Source organism: Lepeophtheirus salmonis, chromosome 12 (genome assembly GCF_016086655.4).
Source record: "Lepeophtheirus salmonis chromosome 12, UVic_Lsal_1.4, whole genome shotgun sequence".
Lineage (NCBI taxonomy): Eukaryota > Metazoa > Arthropoda > Copepoda > Siphonostomatoida > Caligidae > Lepeophtheirus > Lepeophtheirus salmonis.
The window spans coordinates 9,904,462-9,920,360 of NC_052142.2; positions in this window are offsets into that span (position 1 = coordinate 9,904,462).

Here is a 15,899-nt window from a genome sequence, read left to right on the forward strand (position 1 = left end):
ATGAATAATGGGAAAATAATTTTTCGTTTATTTCAACCCTTTCAAGTGGGTCACTAATAACTAAAGTTGATAATATTGTAGAGAAAAACGCGTGTAAGAAGAAAGGGGAAACAATACATATGGTATCATTGTTTAAAATACTGATGGGATTATCATCTGCATCTGCCTGCTTTATTATGATCTTTGAGGGTATAACGAAAGTATTTATTAGCAAAATGTTTAATGAAGATATACTACGTGTAATTGACTTAGACGTTTTTTATCCATTACAGTGGATTTTATAACGTCACACTCCACGAAATTGTAATTCATTATAAACCTTATTCTAATGAAACGACAAAGTAGAGTATTTCGAAATATATTTGAAGTTCCAAGTTTAAAAAAGAAGGCTTTAATTAAATATAATCTACATAATAAAAAATATACCATCATACATTTATGTTAAATATACAAAATTAAACAATTGGAATAATAACAATAAATTATATATACAGAATATTGAAATAATAGATTGATCCAAATAATATTTCCTTGTTCTGACACGGGAATCCAGTTAAATATGTCATAACTTTAGGTTGCAATACACAAGCCAGACGTGGAGTTTAATCAAAAAGATAATCACCCCTCTTCTTCATGTGGAAGTTGCTATATACAATTGTGCACAGGATAGATATATCTCTACCGATGAGATCTTACTAATTATTAATAATAAAGTAAATGTCAAAATCATAAAATTAGACAATAAATATACTAATTAAAAAAATGTTAGAAATAAATCCATCTTAAAGATTTAGAGCAAAAGTTAATTATGTAGTAATTTCCGGCGATATTACTCCTTAGTAAGAACATCAAAAAAGATATTTTCCCCGTTATTTATGCTTATATAACAACATACTATTATAATGAAGGATATATACAATTGCTAATTATAATGCTACACCGAATGTAACTACCCCTGTTGTTGTGCCCATTTAAGCAGTTGTTTTTGCCTTTTATGAGTTTTCTGAACACCTTTCAGCCATAGGTAATCCTTAAGTGATTAAAAAGTAATATTTACTGACTATCTGATATTGGAAAACCTAATTATCATACCCAAGTCTTTAAGTGAAGAAACTAGTCTCAGACAAACTAGTTGCAAACCATCCAAAGCTACTACCCCCGTCGTTGTAACCATTTAAGCAGTTGTTTTTGCTATTTAATTAGTTGTGTATCATAATTCTTGATATGTTTAGCTAAAATAGAATCATATTTTGGGGTTAGATTTAAAAAAAAATTGAATACTTACTGTTAGATAGTAAAAAATTCAGAGTTCCATTTCGAAATTAGTAAATATTTTATACTTTTTACTGATAACTTGATCGTCATTTGGTGTGGATGACTCATAACATATTTATATGTATTTCTATAAATGACATCACTACCAACATCTTCCATTAATTTAATAATGATTCCTCGGGAAGGGATAGGTTTACCCGTGTATTTCTCCATAAATTTTTTGAACGTAGATGATTAGCAATGGATAAGGTTATATTACATGCAATAAACATCTTTGTGAGATCAGAGTTAAGGTCTGACATGATGTATTCATCATTAACTTGATTTTTTATATGAATATCCATGCTCTTGATATGAGATGAGGATAATGAGTGGCCTGTAATTCTAGACAGGGGAGTAAAGGCACATTTATATCGACAAATCTGACAAACCATATGTTTCTCATCCGGTAAGTATTTTCCAAATTCCTGGGCCTCCATTTTCATAAATCCAGACAAAAGGCGACGTTATTTTAGGCATTTTATTCAGTTCTCTATCGACTATCAGCATCTAATACTATATTAATATTGACTAATAAAGGGGGGGAATGATAATGTTCTTGATTGATAGAAGAAGATGCATATTATTTAATCAATGATGCCATGCGTATTTATTTGTTTCTCCTCGCACGCTTTTCTATTCTTACCAAAATTATCACCCTTAGCTATACGTAAGGCTGAATTAGTAGGTTGAGGTAAACACTTTTATAGTTAATTGGAAGAATGTAATAGTTTTTATTGTAGGAATATTCACAGTTTGGAACAAATTTTGGAACTATGCAAACAAATCCTAGTTTATATAATTTTATCAAGTAAAACTAATAAATTAGGTTTGATTCATTTGGTTCAAATAGTGAATCATAGTTATAGTTGTATGTTTGATTCATAATGAAGATTTTAATACAAACTAATTACATATGTTAATAATTTTACACATTTGGTCCTAAAATAACTCCAGCAAATAAGATTTTAACATCACTTAATTACATTAGTTCCAGTTTAGCTTTCAAATTCTTCGCTGGAATAACAATATTAGCAGACCAGCTTTTAAGGACGTGAAGTCGGAGGATATTTTTGCAACTCAAAATCTGTCTTAATATTTTAATAATTCTTTTCGAATTACTCAAAATTATTTATCGACGACTCAACATTTCAAATTATTCTATGCTTACTCAATAACTGCTAATTAAATTATATCAGATAATATGCATCAAGAGTAATTCGTGGATATTAGGGATGCAGCTCGGTATTACCTTGCTAACACTATTTACTCTTGTATTACTCAATATTAACTGAATTTTCTTCTATTATTACACACGTACAGTGCCGTATGTCAGGAAGATTTTTCGGTCCGCTTTACAAGGGTGAACGGTTGATTTTCAGGGGTGAACGTGAGATATTTAAACAGGGCAAATGCTACAACATAGATTAAATCTTGCAAAAATATCGTCCAATGGACTGTCTGACCATTATTTTCTTCAGGCAAACAGTAGGAAAAATAAAATGAAAAGGAAAAACTCTAGACGGAAAGTCAATGCCGACCTATTCATAAAGGAAGGAGTATAATGGAGTATAAAATGCACGGTGCAAGAATGAGAGAAAATTTTTGAACTATACAATTAAGTCAAACAATTTAAACCTCCTTAAATATTTTTAAAATAATAATGGATTAAGATAATGAACGAGATTATAATATACCATGAAACGGTTACATCGACAGAAAATAAATTATGTTCACAAGTCTTGATGTTCTTAACTCGCATGTATACGTGGTGATGTGTTTGAAAAAAATGAAGAAAAAAATGCATGTGTTCTTTATCATGATTAGAAGAAGAAGTTTTTCCTCTCTTTCCTTGACACAAAGGTGTCAATCAAACTGTCCATGTCTTCATGGAGCACCTTGTCCACCATCACCCTGTCCATGTTCAAGAGGGTGAGGGAGGAGAGCCTCTCCTGGTCCATGGTGGTCCTCATGTGGTTCTTGAGCCTTCTGAGACAGGAGAATGACCGCTCCGCCTCACAGCTGCTGATGGGCATTGAGGCCAGGATAACGATCACCTTGTATAGCTCTGGCATCAGGCGGAACACTCCTGGGCCAGCAACTAACTACGCAGCAATTTGTGGCAAAACCATGTCTTATGTGTCAATATCTGCCTAGAGAAACATATAATGCAAAATGAAACATTATAATATTAACCTTGAATTGCTGCAAGATTGCATGGTCTGACTGGAGCTGCTCGAGTTCAAGTCTGTAGTACTTGGCGACACGCTCAATGACACAGGTCTCAACTTCACTGTCATTGACGATTGCAATGAGATCCATTGTGATGTTTGTATCGTCGGTGGCAAATCTGCTCTCAAGCTCTAATACAATCTTATTGATTGCAACATCGAAATGTGTTTCACGGAAGTAGGATTCAGTTGTTTCTTTCCACTTTATTCTCCTTGGAATCTTCGCCTCCTTGAATTCCAAATCAATTGAGTCCTCCTGGTCAAATACTGATTTCATCTTAGACGACTTCAACTCAGCAAGTTTCCAGATTGATTAAAAGATTTTCTCATTCTTAAGATCTTCAAGAGTCCTAATCACTAGGTTGACGTGTTTCCGGGCCTTTGTTAAGTCAACCTTTCTGCCTTGAAGTTCATCTGACAAGCTAGATGTGTGTCTGAGGAGTGTCTTCAACAGTTCAATGCCGAAAACAAATTCGTGACTAAAGATGCTGTTGAGCAGAGAAGTTGCTGTTGAACTCGACAATGTATCTTTATCTTTTCTCATTATTATGAAGGTCTTCATGATTCTGACCATCCCTAGAGACACAGCGTGTACAACATCGTAGCAGAGACACCAGCGGGTAGCAGACTGGTTCTTTAGGGTCATCACCTTGGCATGCTCCTTGTTCTTGTTCTTTACTTGTTATCTTCACCGACTTGTAGATTGCTGACCTCTTTGGTTACCCTTCAATGAAGTTGTATAAAATTTGTACTGTCCCCATTGTATTTCTCAACAGGGTTATATCTGAGAAAAGATCCTTGACTACAAGATTGAGGACATGGGCGTAGCAGTGGATGTAGACACACAGTGGGGCTGCTTCCTTCCACCTGGCGGCAAGACCCTTCTTGATGCTGGATATGTTGGAGGCACCGTCCGTGGCCAGGGAGACAGTGCGGGCGGGGTTAAGGCCAAGATCCTTGACAGCCTCGTGAAGCTTCTCAAACAAATATTTGCTGTCAGTCTGGGTAACTTTTACAAACTTGAGGAAGCTCTCTTTCTTGATGCCTTCACTCGTCAGATATCCCAGTGACAGACTGAACTGCTCCGTGTTTGACATATCTGATGTCTCATCAACAATCACAGAGAACCAGTAGTCATCATCGCCGGCACAAGTCTTGACATCTTCAATTATATTTTCCGTCACTTTGGATGCTATAATCTCTATCAGCTCATTTTGGATGTCAGGTGAAGTCCATCTGGCAAAACCTGCACCAGCTGAACCAAATTTTTTGACTTCGGCCTCCAGTTTATCTTTGAGAATATGATTGTCGTGTGAACGCAGGGACAAAAGCTCCAAGAAGTTTCCTCGATTGTTTTCATTAGATTCCTTCAACTTTTCTCGTGTTTCGGAATCGCCCCTAAAAGCCAATCCTTGCTTTGCAAGGAACCCAACAGTTTGGAAAAGATACCTCAAATAAGCTCGCCACTTCACAACTTCCTCAGCATGTTGAGACTGAACATGGCCGAGAACCGAGGTATTTTTTCTCTTTGATGTGAGGAAATTGATCCACTTTTCCATCGACAGTTTGTGTTTTTTGTTGTTAGAATGAACTTTCAACGAGGAACTGTTTTTCCATGTTTTGAACTCAAATTTCCCAAGGTTGGAAATGGAAAATTTGGAACAGGCAAAACACTTGGCTGACTTTTCAACCTCGTCATATTCTAGCCACGGGAACTTACGGAACCAATCATATCGAAAGTCTCTGGAGTATTTGTCATCTATCTGAGGACTGTATGTTTGTAACTTGGCTGTAGAAGATGATCTCTCTCGACTTTAGGCACAGTTTCCCGCTCAGTCTCCACTCTGGTTCTGGTCTGGATGTCCTTCCGCTTTGGCTCCCCCGGTAAGTATTGGGTCACCCAGCTGGCTCGTGAAGACGACAGGGTACTCTGGGCCTCCATCTCCTCAGTCTTGCTCTTCTCACCTCCTTGGACATTGTCGCTTGTCTCAGAGTCCCCTGCAGAGGGAATATTGTTATTGTTGACTACAGAGAGCTGCTCGGGAGAGAAGATTGGTCCGATATCGAGATTAGGAAGTCTTATTCCATGAGAAATCCGTCCGCTGGGGTAATTTGATGAGTCGCCATTTTTTTCTGTGTCTGCAGTAACTTTCTCTTCAGCTGAAACGGACTTTTCAGCTCTTGGTTCAGGCAGTAATGCCTCAACTGGAGCAGGGTCATCAGGACAGGAGGAGGCAGTGACTGAGGATGAGGATGTAGCAGAGGAAGTTTTCTTAACAGCAAAGTTCAATGTTTTCTGGTTCTTATGATCAATTTTCACTTGATACTTGCAGCTGGGGTCATTCTTATGGAGTTTAACTTTGTGATCATTAAAGTTGTCCTTCTGTATTTCCTTCTGACAGATAGAACAAATCACCAACACGTTTTCCGCTTCCCGTGATACATTTCTGATAATTAAGAAATTACTGCAACAATCCACTCTAAAGAGTACATAACTATTAGTTATGTCCCTTTTAAGCAGTAATAATTTAATTTATCTTGTATTCAATGCAACAAATTCTCACGCTCTAAAATATTTCAAGAGTACTCCATACGAAAAATGTTGTGTGCGTCTTTTTTTTTTTTTTTTTTTTGGCTGTAAAGTACTTCACATTTGCAACCAGTAACGTTAAACGTAATATCTAACTCAAATATCCACTCAATGTGAAGTACTTTAAATCCATACGAAAAATGTTGTGTGCGTCTTTGTTTTTTATTTTTGGCTGTAAAGTACTCTTGAAATAATTGCAGTAATTTATTAATTATCAGAGATGTATCACAGGAAGCGGAAAACGCGTTTTATATTCAAAGGTTCAATCATTTATATTTATAAAATGACAGGCAATATTTGAAAGAGATATTACGGTAAATTACAGGATTTGAGTTCAAAATTCTGCGATGAATTGAGATACCCGAGAGTGTTAACTGTAGTTTAAAACCTCCGTTTTATCTATCTGACTTAATTTGGCCCCAATATTGTCTTAGAGATATAATTTATTAATTTACTAATTCTATAATGTGCAGGTGAGTTTTGGCTACTTTAAGTATAATTTGATTAATCAGAATCATTTTTTCATTTAAATGAACTATAATTTGTTGGAAAATGTATTCCATGTTCAATTTTGAGAAAAATTTTCTAGCTTCCTTTTGGGTGACGTGCTACAAATATGTAATTTTATTATAATGACTCAGTACTATTATGAGTTGGTCATAAGTTACATATATATAATAGATTTTAATAATTGATTATGACTTAATTCATCTATATTTACATACCTATATGATTGGTGGACGGTTGAGTAAGGTTGTTGTTTTTTTTGTCCGCTGAAGCGGGCAAAGCGCAATACTGACGTACGGCCCTGACTCTGATCTCACAAAGATGCTTATTGCATATAATATCCTTATCCATTGCTAATCATCCTACGTGCTAAAAATTAGTGGAGAAATACACTGGTAAACCTGTCCCTTCCCAAGGAACCATCATTAAATTAATGGAGGATGTTGGTAATGAAATCATTTATAGAAATACCCCTATTGTAAATTATGAAGTTGAGATAATTTTCAGCATCTTTAGTCATTTACACCAAATTACCAAAGTATTCATTTAAAAAAAATATATAATCATAAAATATGATTCTATTTTAGCTAAAAATATCAAGAATGATCATATACAACTCATTAAATGGCAAAAATAACTGCTTAGAGGGTCACAATAACGGGGGCAGTAGCTTTGGATGGTTTGCAGCTAGCTTGTCTGACATTAGTTTCTTCTTTTAAAGACTAAGGTATGATCATTAGGTTTTCCAATATTACATAGTCAATAAATATTAATTTTTTATCACTTAAGAATTAGCTATGGTTGATAAGGTCTAAGAAATGATGTTCAGGAAACTCATAAAAAACAAAAAAAAACTGCTTAAATGTTCATAACAACGGGGGTAGTTGGATTGGGTGTAGCATTATAATTAGCAATTGTGCGTATCTTTCATGATAATAGTATGCTGTTATACAAGCATACATTAGGGGGGGGGGATCTCTTTTGGTGCCCTTAATAAGGAGTAATATCACCGGAGATTACAACATAATTAGCTTTTGCACTATATTTTTACGATGGATTTAATTCTAACATTTTTTTTTATTAGTATATTTAATGTCTAGTTTTATGATTTTGACATTTACTTTATTTTTAATAATTAGTTAGATCTCATCGGTAGATCTCTCCTGTGCACAATTGTATATAGCAACTTAGACATGGAGAAAAAGGGGTGATTATCTTTTTGATTAAACTCTACGTCTGGCTTGTTTTTTGCAACCTAAAGTTATGACATAGTTAATTGAATTCCGATAACAGAACTAGAAAATATTATTTGGATCAATCTATTGTTTCAATATTCTGTATTTATGATTTATTGTTATTATTAGTTATATGATTTTTAATTATTAATTATGTATAGTTAACATAAATCTATGCTGGTATATTTTTTATTATGTAGATTTTATTTAATTTAAGTCCTCTTTTTTAAACTTGGAACTTCAAATATATTTCAAAATACTCTACTTTGTCGTTTCATTAGTTATTGTTCTGAGAATATGGTTCATAATGAATTCATAGAGTGTGACGTTTTCAAATCTACTGTAACGGATAAAAAACGTCTAAGTCAATTATACGTAGTATATTTTAATTAAACATTTTGCTAATAAATACTTTCGTTATAGCCCCAAAAATCATAATCAAGCAGGTAGGTGATAATCACACCAGTATTTTAAACAATGATACGATAACTCTTTCTCCCCCTCCCCTTCTACTTACACGCATTTTTCTCTACAGGATTATCAACTTTTGTTATAAGGGTCTAAAGAAGAGTTTTTCACCATTTTTCAGCCTAAAAATGTAAATATGTCGATTTCAGAACAAGATAAAAAATCATAAAAAAACCCTTATACTTCAGTTTATTCATCATACTTCAATTTGATGATTATCTTAATAGTGAAGAATGAATGACTGTGAACGATAATAGTCTCAAATTACTATAATCGGAGATATTTCTGAAACTCACCGACACAGTCTCAATCTGAGAATAGCAACTTCAGAAAACTTATTGAAAGAAAGGAAAGATCACAGGTTGTAGAATATTACTACAAAATTTAGAAGCTAGATGTTTCATGGATATTCATTAATCAGTTTCGAACGATGAACATAGTAAACATGACAATAAAATTGATCATACGACATAGTACTTATTAATATTAGATATTACAAACGGATTTAACAAATTTAAAAAGACAAATGTAAATTATATATATATATATATATACAAAATATAATGATTAATTTTTACTTCAGAATACATATACTAATTATTAATCGAAATAAAATCTTTTTTCATCCTAACTTCTAATAACTAAAATACTTATAATTATCTTAAATATATTCTACATCTACATAATTGAATCCACGAGAAATTTTAATCGAAAAAGTGTTTACACGAATAAACGGATGCTAGACAAACACGTTGCACACCATTTGAAGCTAAGACCTCCTTTTAGGCCATTCAGGTAGTTGTTTTTTGTTGTTCGTAAACCAAGATACAACTTAACTTACAACTGTGAAAATCAGGGCTTGTATTTTTGATGAACGAAAATACAGAAATTCTTCCGATATGTTTTACAAAAGATACGACCCAATCAAGATAGAGGATACTTCTAACTTAGCCATTTATCTCATGAGAGCAGATTCGACTCCTTCCTTGCCAAGGAGATTAAAAGATTGTAACATTGAAGGGATCCATTCACGATGAGTAGGGAATTCAATATTTCAAATAAAATTTGTACTTACTTTATTTGAATTTGAAGCACGGTATTATGTAGATATATTAATTATAATTTTTTATTACGAAGTATGTCGTCTTTATCGTTACATTGAAATAATAAACATTATTAAGATAATTTATGAAAGTATAATAACGTATTTTTATAATAGTAACTAAAATAAGTATGGGTAAATTTTAAAAAAATACGACTAAAAAAACATTCATATTAATTTTAAATTTTAATTGAAATTATTAGCAGAGAATCAGACAAACTCAAAAGACAAATGATACAATATAGAAGTTATTAATATATATATAAAAAAATCAACAAATTACACAATCCAATAGCAAAATTGGTAAAAAAACAGTATAAGCTTAGTTTAATAGAGTTTGATCCTTTTATCTCAAATATGGCCATATTTTTTCCCTGCTAGGCTTGTGATTTTTGTTATCTTTGGCAATTTTTAATGTTCAAAGCTTTTTTAAACCCTCGGTGTTGAAGATAAGGATAAACTAATGTAATATATTTTAAAACAAATATAATGCCAAATTATAAAACCATTTTAAAAATGTACGTGTCTTTTTTATATCTCTAGTTATCTTTGTTTAAAGTTAAAAATAGATGCTTTTTATTCAGAGGTTCATAGCTTAAAAACGAATAAATTCCAAAAATTTAAAAGTATCTCATTGGATAGCTTAAATTCTAAACTTTAATAAATAAAAAAATAACTTCCCAAAAACACTCTATATCGTTGTCAATTTGTGATAAGGCCACGATAATATTTCAGTATAAAACTCATTTTGAATTGATCTCATAATAAAAGTCCATAAATATTCGTATGCCCCAGTTGGAAGTCATAGAAACAAAGAGAGAAAAGAGATAGAAACAAATGCGAGAAAAAGAAAAAGGATTTGCTAAGAAGACTCCCTTGAATGTCCGTTTTTTGGAATATTTCACTCACTACGTATATGCAACCAGTCATCTTGTGTCCATGGAGCTTGAAATAATTAATCTATAAAGTTTGAGATATAAGGCTCAATGTTATAACAAAGTTTAGAATATATCTTTTCGTATATAGAGCGTTTTTGGCAAAGTTATTTTTTTTAAATTAAAGTTCAGAAGGTCTTGAGGTAAGAAACGGGTTAAAGGTTGAAAGAGGGATCGAGGTAAGAAATTGATTTGTGGTAGGAGGGGAACTTGAGGCAGGAAACATTCTTGAGGTAGGAGGGAAGCTTGGAGCAGGAAGATTTACTGGAGGTATGAATCTTATTAAAGGTGGGGGGGGAGGGAGGATGAGTTAGGAAACAAATTAAAGGTTCTTGCTGTCTTCGGTGATGCCTCCAAAGAAGGAATGTGTGTCGCTGCCTATCTTATTTTTAGAAACTGAGGAAGGAAAAATGTCGAGTCAACTTGTTTAGTCGAAAAGCTGGCTAATGTCAAAGCTCTCCGTGAGAAAAATTTAAGCTTGAAGACATGTTGGCGATTGCTAGAGAAGAATTTGTTGCTATAACTATGCTTCTGACTTATGGCAAATATATTCAGGATGCTCTAAAGCCAATGGTCTATCCCCATAATACAGTAATATTTACCAACTCCCTATTAAATCTGCAGTGGATACAAAGAGGTAAAATATGTGGTAAGCCATGGGAAGAACGTAAAGTTTGCAAAGTACTTGACAATCTCTTTGGTTCCCAAGTAAGGTTTTCTCCAAGAGTCCTCCATCCGGCATATTTGCATAGTAGAGGGTGCTATATGAATGGGCTTACTGAAAGAATACAGTTTTGGAAACACGACCCAAGGTTTCTCTTGGAATGCCGTGATAAATGGCCAAAACAGCCACGGCCAACTGAAGTGTCTGATAACAAATATAAGACTAATGGGTCTAATCTGGTGATATATTTTATTCAGATCAGGGTCATGGCTCATGAAAGTCATAAAGCTATTGCTTATAAAGTATAAACCCAGTCTACTTCGGTTATAAATGAGCTTATTCGACGATGTTCTAAGATATCTATAATTAAAAGAGTGCTTATCCGAATAAGGAGATGGGTACGTAGAGACCCTATTCAATGCCTAAAGGTATCTAGAGAAGAACCGGAATGGGCAGAAGTTCTTTTAATTAAATGTGAACAAGAAACCAGGCTTGTAAATGAAATAAAAATACTTAAAGGTAACTACTCTGAGTCTGCAAGACGTAAGATTGCACGGGGATCATCTCTCAGGAATCTTCCTGTTTTTTAAGACACAAAATCAGAAGTCATAAGACTTCAAAGCCGATTACACGTGTTATACGATTACACTATTGCTTTTGACACTACTAATCCTATATTTAAACCTAAGGGAACTTTTGCTGAGAGACTCGTACTTGATAAACACCAACGTCTCTTTTATGGCGAAATGTAGGAATTGACTATCTTGGTCCATCACATTTTCAAGCATCAGTGTGAGGAAGCATATGTGAATTGTCGTCCTCATCCACCAACGTTCAAAGTATGGATGGCTATATATTTACAGGCATTCACACAAGAGCTATCGTTAAGATAATTGAATCTTGTTGAACAGGAGTTTCTAAAAACTCTTAGAAGGTTCGTTGGCCCATATGGCAAACTGGCAATTATCTACTCGGATAATGCTCGTCATTTTGTAGCTGCAAATAAGCAACTACAAACACTTAAAAATGTGGATTTTTATAAAGTTCAAGAGGAGAATTATTTAGGAGAATATATATTTAATGGAAATTCAGTACCCCTGTGGCCCATTGGACCAATGGAGTCACAGAACGTAGGGTGGCTATCTTCAAAAAGCAATTAAAAGTGCTTATTTTTGAAGGAAAAATTATCCATTAAAAGAACTCCAAACGTTTATTTATGAATTAATTGGAGCCATAAATGATGCCCACTTGGAACGAGTCTAGATGGAAAAAAAAGTATGTCTCCTAATATACTACACTATGGCAGGAATCTCAACACCATTTACACACCTTCAGATAAGGTGATAGAAAATGTATCGTGTTCTGACATGTGGATTACTAGAAAACTGATATGGAATTTGTTTCGTTCCATATGACAAAAGGAATAGTTACAAGAATTAAGTAGCTCTTCAAAGTGCATTAAACAGTCTACTTTCCTAAAAAATATCCAACAGGGGATGTTGTTCTGCTTAAACCAGACACCTTAAAGAAAAATCACTAAAGAAAATTGGAAAAGTCGTAGAAATCCACAGAAGTAACCAAGGTGTAGCTTCTACTGCCTCGATAAAACTACCTTTGTCAGACACGTTTATATTAAGATCTGTTAGGCAAATTGCTTTGCTGGAGTCTTCTCAATAATCCGTCGAGATGGACGATAAGACTGTGTTGGATGCGTACGGCAGATGTTAGAAGGTGACCCAAACGAAGGGATTAATAACTCCTGAGGGAGGAACAGACCCATCTTTTGTCGGAGGTGAACACGTCCAGGACTCTGACAAAGAACAAGGAGGCAATAACTGTAACCTCTGAGTCTGTTCTCATTCCACCTCAGCGCTTAGAGGATACTGAGGAGTTTTCTACTGGCTTCACTGAGGAGCTTTCAAAGAAATACTCTGCTAATAGTGGAAGCCTTGAAGGATCAGGAAGGAGAAGGCACCACCCAGGTTTTCTAAATCATTAGTATAGGAAAATTTTGAAGATGTTTTTTTTTAATACTTTGAGTATTTTCCCCTCATATGCATAGAATCAAAAATCTAATAAATACCCATTAACTAGCTACAGAAGTAAGTTGGGCTACATTTTTCCCCAGAGGTTTTACCCTTTGTTCACAAAAACAAACGTTCAATACATTTATAGCTCGGTATTGGTACATAGGTAATTATGGATATGTCAAATCTTTGTTAGGAAGTTATACAAATTTCATGGTGTTAATATGTAAAGTTTGAGTCCCCAAGAATGGCTGATTTACCTACTATAAGAATGGATAATCCAAATCCATGGTTTTGATGTTATAACTTTTTATTCTAACATGTCCTTCTCATCTAAGAACAGCCGACAGAAACGCATGGATAAAGTTAAATCATATTGGGAATCCCAGCAGTACTCGGACCTGCCGAGGGCCAGAGGCCTTACAATCTTCTAAACAGAGGTTCTATATGGCATTTACGACCCCATTGAATCCAAACTCCATGATCTTGAGTACAACTGAATGAATTTGAACCATAGTTAAGACTCAGGATGCTGGAAGCTACAGGACAAGCAGGCGTTCCCCACTTAAATATGCTCCGTTTTTCTGAGCTATTGGTTGTATTTGGAGTGTGAAGTTTTTCACTTTAGACAGTTTCCTCCTTAGGAGAAAATGTCTTTTGTCTGTTTTAACATGGAAGGCAAGGTTCTGAGGGGTCAACCATATGTTAGGAGATGCATTTCAATTGTTTTCTGATGATGGGGGAGGGGGGAGTGTATATATAGATTTTTTTTTTTCTTACTTTCTTTCGAGCTTGTAATATTATGTAGTTTTTGGGTCGAGTTGTATTCCGGTCTTATACAGCTGGGTGCGGAGGAAAAACTTTTTTGGAAAGTTTGCAACTACATGCAGGATTTTATCAAAGCCTAACGAGTGGACAACGTCATTGATCCAATTAAGAAAATGATACATAATCTCGCCTCTGGTTAACGAAGCGCACGTTAACTCAACAACTTTAGGAATATGCATATTCCCTATAATGAATTTGTCCTTCATAATGATACCTTTTTATCTTGTAAGATCTCTAAACGTCTCATGGGGGGAGTGTCGCGGTAAATCTATCATTTTAGCATAATATTGCAATTTGCATTATAAAAACCAAGTTAGCATTATTAATAATTATAAATTTTAACTTGTACACTAATTGTTGTAAGTTTGAACTATCTTTGTTGTGTGCTATTATCTTTTCTTGAATAAAAAAGTGTACTCCAGCCTATTTTAAATAAAAAGTAATCTAAAATATATATTTATTTATTTATTTTATTACAGATTTTTCTAAGAATGGAGTCTTGTCATTTTCATGATAAATACATATATAAATGTAAAAGTACTATTTGCACTAAATAGACTATCTTTGATTAGTTCAATTCATTTTTTATAGAGAAGATGACACAAGCCAAGTTGAGAATAGTGATAACTATGGAAGAGGAAAAAAATATTACCATGATGATAGTGAAGAAGAATGTGTTTTCATTGATAAATCCTTTGGATGCAGAAATGGAAAAAGAAGGAGAATAACCTATTAGAAAAAACTATGGTAGTCTCTCTAAAACACATTTGGATACCAATCAAGTTATGAAATTTCGTGCCTTTTCTACTTCGGTAAGAAAAAAAAAAGCCAAGTACAGGTTTATTGTCTTTAAAAGAGCAAACACCCAATAAGATAAAACAAAAGTTGACTTTTAATGTAATTTGAATCTATAAACTCAACTTTCGAATGGTGTTTAAAAAAACAAATTAAGATTGATAAGATTTATTGTAAACAAGGAAGAAAGATAACTGATATTTCAAGAAACATATACACTGCTATTGAGACTGTGCGAAAACAAGATCGTTTTGGTGCCATTATCGCTGTGCACTTCGGTAATGCTTCCGATACTATCTCTCATGGCCATATTCTAAGGACAATGAAAGAAGAGTGTAGAAAAGTATTGACGTTGCAGGAATAACGAAAATAAAAAAAAGGATTAGTTGGTTCAAAACTAGCCTCACCAACTGAAATTGATGAGATCAAAATTTTATTTAAAGTTCAAATACCGCACGATCAAATTGAGTAAACTTGTATATAATATGTTCATGTAAATTTCCTTGTCGTTTTCTTATTTGGGTATAAAAGTGTTTTTTTTTTGTACCTTTTTATGTCGATTTTTGAAGAAGAGTTCCTCATTATGACCTATATTTCTTTTATAATAAATCCATCCGGAAATCCATATTTATATCGATACCCAATTATCAATTTATTAGAGACTTAATCAAATACTTTCTCAAAGTCAAACATAAGTGCTGCAAAGTCTTCATTTTCCAAACACATAATGGCATCTTGTATTGAGTGAGGTATATGTTCTAGGAGCCTTGATTTAATGAATCCTTTTTGAGCTGGAGAGATGAATTGCCGACGAAATTTTACTTATCTATTATTTCAAACACCCGTCAGGATTTTGTAAGATATATCTAGAAGAGATATAGGTCTGTAATTTTTATTTCTTCCCCTGAACAATTTTTCTTTAGTATCAATATCAGAGATCCAGTGCTGATGAAATATGGAATTAATCACCATTTAAATATATGATATATTATATATCTTCATATACATCGTGAAGAACAGGGCTTGGCTGGGTATTAAAATATTTATAAGACTCAAAGAGCAGACTAGAGAGCTCTGGAGACTTGTATCGACTAAATGTTGCGTATCTAAATAATAAGTAAAATATGTATACCTAGTATTATCCGAACAAGAATACGATGTATATGTTATTATCTCAAAATTTAAACATATTAAAAATAACGC